Source organism: Oncorhynchus kisutch, unplaced genomic scaffold, assembly GCF_002021735.2.
Source record: "Oncorhynchus kisutch isolate 150728-3 unplaced genomic scaffold, Okis_V2 Okis07a-Okis12b_hom, whole genome shotgun sequence".
Classification (NCBI taxonomy): Eukaryota; Metazoa; Chordata; class Actinopteri; order Salmoniformes; family Salmonidae; genus Oncorhynchus; species Oncorhynchus kisutch.
Window position 1 is genome coordinate 15,313,307 of NW_022261984.1, and position 5,433 is coordinate 15,318,739.

Below are 5,433 nucleotides of genomic sequence, written 5' to 3' on the forward strand. Positions count from 1 at the left end.
TCCCCTCCTGTGGCCGTGGCTCCTCCTCCTGGGCAGCGGCGGGTGGTAACCGCGGTAACGGCGGTGTGAAGAGAGGAGTGCTGTCCCTCATCGACACCCTCAAACAGAAGGGACCGCTGCCCCACCAGAGTAACCACGGAAACTAAACTAACATCGTGACTATGACCCGCACACCCCGGTAACTGGGAAAAAAAACAACGCTGCACCTTTTGCTAATCGTGAAAATCACTACTCTAATCCGGTCGAACTATGGCAGCCAAACGTAGACCTCCTCCCATCACCTCAACACAGAACTGTCTACCAGTCGGTGATAACCTCAACACAGAACTGTCTACCAGTCGGTGATCACCTCAACACAGAACTGTCTACCAGCCGGTGATCACCTCAACACAGAACTGTCTACCAGTCGGTGATCACCTCAACACAGAACTGTCTACCAGTCGGTGATCACCTCAACACAGAACTGTCTACCAGTCGGTGATCACCTCAACACAGAACTGTCTACCAGTCGGTGATCACCTCAACACAGAACTGTCTACCAGCCGGTGATCACCTCAACACAGAACTGTCTACCAGCCGGTGATCACCTCAACACAGAACTGTCTACCAGTCGGTGATCACCTCAACACAGAACTGTCTACCAGTCGGTGATCACCTCAACACAGAACTGTCTACCAGCCGTGATCACCTCAACACAGAACTGTCTACCAGTCGGTGATCACCTCAACACAGAACTGTCTACCAGTCGGTGATCACCTCAACACAAAGAGAGAGAGAGGAAAATAATCAGGTTGGAGTGACCTCTACCCTCTGACCTGGTGACCCTTTCTGTCTGTACCTGTACCTCCAGCATGACCTGGACACCTGTAGACACAACCTACACACACCTGTAGAGGCACCTGTAGACACAACACACACACACCTGTAGAGGCACCTGTTCATATCTACACCTGTATACACCTGTTCATATCTACACCTGTATACACCTGTTCATATCTATACCTGTATACACCTGTTCATATCTATACCTGTATACACCCGTTCATATCTATACCTGTATACACCTGTTCATATCTATACCTGTATACACCTGTTCATATCTACACCTGTTCATATCTACACCTGTTCATATCTACACCTTTATCATATCTACACCTGTTCATATCTACACCTGTTCATATGTTCATATCTACACCTGTTCATATCTACACCTGTATACACCTGTTCATATCTATACCTGTATACACCTGTTCATATCTATACCTGTATACACCTGTTCATATCTACACCTGTTCATATCTACACCTGTTCATATCTACACCTTTATCATATCTACACCTGTTCATGTCTACACCTGTATACACCTGTTCATATCTACACCTGTTCATATCTACACCTGTATACACCTGTTCATATCTACACCTGTATACACCTGTTCATATCTATACCTGTATACACCTGTTCATATCTATACCTGTATACACCTGTTCATATCTACACCTTTATCATATCTACACCTTTATCATATCTACACCTGTTCATGTCTACACCTGTATACACCCGTTCATACAGTGTGCATGAAGCCTTTGATATGAACATGGAAGTCCAGAACATTCAACTCCACCGCTGGTTTCTCTGTTGAGTTCAACTCATCTCCATATAGAACAGGCCTGAGAACAGTTATAGCATGTTATATGGTTTATAACAAGACACAGGCCTGAGAACAGTTATAACATGTTATATGGTTTATAACAAGACACAGGCCTGAGAACAGTTATAACATGTTATAGAACAACAGGCCTGAGAACAGTTATAACATGTTATAGAACAACAGCCTTGAGAACCTGTATACCTGTATACACCTGTTCATATCTACACCTGTTCATATCTACACCTGTTCATATCTACACCTTTATCATATCTACACCTGTTCATGTCTACACCTGTATACACCTGTTCATATCTACACCTTTATCATATCTACACCCGTTCATACAGTGTGCATGAAGCCTTTGATATGAACATGGAAGTCCAGAACATTCAACTCCACCGCTGGTTTCTCTGTTGAGTTCAACTCATCTCCATATAGAACAGGGCCTGAGAACAGTTATAACATGTTATATGGTTTATAATAACAGTTATAACATGTTATATGGTTTATAATAAGACACAGGCCTGAGAACAGTTATAACATGTTATATGGTTTATAACAACAGTTGTAATATGTTATAGAACAACAGGCCTGAGAACAGTTATAACATGTTATAGAACAACAGGCCTGAGAACAGTTATAACATGTTATAGAACAACAGGCCTGAGAACAGTTATAACATGTTATATGGTTTATAATAAGACACAGGCTTGAGAACAGTTATAACATGTTATAGAACAACAGGCTTGAGAACAGTTATAACATGTTATATGGTTTATAACAACAGTTGTAACATGTTATAGAACAACAGGCCTGAGAACAGTTATAACATGTTATATGGTTTATAATAACAGTTATAACATGTTATATGGTTTATAACAACAGTTATAACATGTTATAGAACAACAGGCCTGAGAACAGTTATAACATGTTATATGGTTTATAACAACAGTTGTAATATGTTATAGAACAACAGGCCTGAGAACAGTTATAACATGTTATAGAACAACAGGCCTGAGAACAGTTATAACATGTTATAGAACAACAGGCCTGAGAACAGTTATAACATGTTATATGGTTTATAATAAGACACAGGCTTGAGAACAGTTATAACATGTTATATGGTTTATAATAAGACACAGGCCTGAGAACAGTTATAACATGTTATAGAACAACAGGCCTGAGAACAGTTATAACATGCTATATGGTTTATAATAAGACACAGGCCTGAGAACAGTTATAACATGTTATAGAACAACAGGCCTGAGAACAGTTGTAACATGTTATAGAACAACAGGCCTGAGAACAGTTATAACATGTTATAGAACAACAGGCCTGAGAACAGTTATAACATGTTATAGAACAACAGGCTTGAGAACAGTTATAGCATGTTATATGGTTTATAACAAGACACAGGCCTGAGAACAGTTATAGCATGTTATATGGTTTATAATAAGACACAGGCCTGAGAACAGTTATAACATGTTATAGAACAACAGGCCTGAGAACAGTTATAGCATGTTATAGAACAACAGGCCTGAGAACAGTTATAACATGTTATAGAACAACAGGCTTGAGAACAGTTATAACATGTTATATGGTTTATAACAACAGTTATAACATGCTAGAGAACAACAGGCCTGAGAACAGTTATAACATGTTATATGGTTTATAACAACAGTTATAACATGTTATATGGTTTATAATAAGACACAGGCCTGAGAACAGTTATAACATGTTATAGAACAACAGGCTTGAGAACAGTTATAACATGTTATATGGTTTATAATAACAGTTATAACATGTTATAGAACAACAGGCTTGAGAACAGTTATAACATGTTATATGGTTTATAATAACAGTTATAACATGTTATATGGTTTATAACAACAGTTGTAACATGTTATAGAACAACAGGCTTGAGAACAGTTATAACATGTTATAGAACAACAGGCCTGAGAACAGTTATAACATGTTATAGAACAACAGGCCTGAGAACAGTTATAACATGTTATAGAACAACAGGCCTGAGAACAGTTATAACATGTTATATGGTTTATAATAAGACACAGGCTTGAGAACAGTTATAACATGTTATAGAACAACAGGCTTGAGAACAGTTATAACATGTTATAGAACAACAGGCTTGAGAACAGTTATAACATGTTATATGGTTTATAATAACAGTTATAACATGTTATATGGTTTATAACAACAGTTATAACATGTTAGAGAACAACAGGCTTGAGCCTCAATGCGTTGCCTTCCGTTTGCTCCTCACTGGTTTATCACTTTATATCTATATCTATATCACTATATCAATTTAACCTGTATGAATAAACTGCTTATTAAAACAGGCCTCAGACTCCTGTGGTCGATACGTGTGTGTGTGTGTGTGTGTGTTTGTGTGTGTGTGTGTGTGTGTGTTTGTGTGTGTGTGTGTGTCTCTACTGGTGCTGGAGAAAGAGAGGAGGAGGAGGAGAAGGAGAGATTTGATGGGGTTGGAGGGTGATACGAGAAGGGGGAGGGAGAGATATACTGTTACTCCCCAGGTAGGTGAGGCTGGGGGAGGAGAGGAGGGAGGAGAGAACTACTCTTACTCACCAGGGAGGTGAGGCTGGGGGGGAGAGGAGGGAGGAGAGAACTACTCTTACTCACCAGGGAGGTGAGGCTGGGGGGGGGAGAGAACTACTCTTACTCACCAGGGAGGTGAGGCTGGGGGAGGAGAGGGGAGGGAGAGAACTACTGTTACTCCCCAGGGAGGTGAGGCTGGGGGAGGAGAGGGGAGGGAGAGAACTACTCTTACTCACCAGGGAGGTGAGGCTGGGGGAGGAGAGGGGGGAGAGAACTACTCTTACTCACCAGGGAGGTGAGGCTGGGGGGGAGAGGAGGGAGGAGAGAACTACTCTTACTCACCAGGGAGGTGAGGCTGGGGGGGGGAGAGAACTACTCTTACTCACCAGGGAGGTGAGGCTGGGGGAGGAGAGGGGAGGGAGAGAACTACTGTTACTCCCCAGGGAGGTGAGGCTGGGGGAGGAGAGGGGAGGGAGAGAACTACTCTTACTCACCAGGGAGGTGAGGCTGGGGGAGGAGAGGGGGGAGAGAACTACTCTTACTCACCAGGGAGGTGAGGCTGGGGGAAGAGAGGGGAGGGAGAGAACTACTGTTACTCCCCAGGGAGGTGAGGCTGGGGGAGGAGAGGGGAGGGAGAGAACTACTCTTACTCACCAGGGAGGTGAGGCTGGGGGAGGAGAGGGGAGGGAGAGAACTACTCTTACTCACCAGGGAGGTGAGGCTGGGGGAGGAGAGGGGGGAGAGAACTACTCTTACTCACCAGGGAGGTGAGGCTGGGGGAGGAGAGGGGGAGAGAACTACTCTTACTCACCAGGGAGGTGAGGCTGGGGGAAGAGAGGGGAGGGAGAGAACTACTGTTACTCCCCAGGGAGGTGAGGCTGGGGGAGGAGAGGGGAGGGAGAGAACTACTCTTACTCACCAGGGAGGTGAGGCTGGGGGAGGAGAGGGGAGGGAGAGAACTACTCTTACTCACCAGGGAAGTGAGGCTGGGGAGGAGAGGGGGGAGAGAACTACTCTTACTCACCAGGGAGGTGAGGCTGGGGGAGGAGAGGGGGGAGAGAACTACTCTTACTCACCAGGGAGGTGAGGCTGGGGGGGGAGAGAACTACTCTTACTTACCAGGGAGGTGAGGCTGGGGGGGGAGAGAACTACTCTTACTCACCAGGGAGGTGAGGCTGGGGGAGGAGAGGGGGGGGGAGAACTACTGT

General features: G+C 44.0%; 1 long non-coding RNA gene across 1 annotated transcript; it reads right to left on the minus strand.

Moving 5' to 3' along the window:
* Positions 1-1,434: 1,434 nt before the first annotated feature.
* LOC116360183 (uncharacterized) lies at positions 1,435-2,076 on the minus strand. Its single transcript, XR_004206960.1, has 3 exons — positions 1,987-2,076; positions 1,863-1,953; positions 1,435-1,484 (listed from the first exon to the last, which is right to left on the minus strand). It is a non-coding gene; the product is annotated as an uncharacterized LOC116360183 (long non-coding RNA).
* Between the last annotated feature and the right edge of the window lie 3,357 nt (positions 2,077-5,433).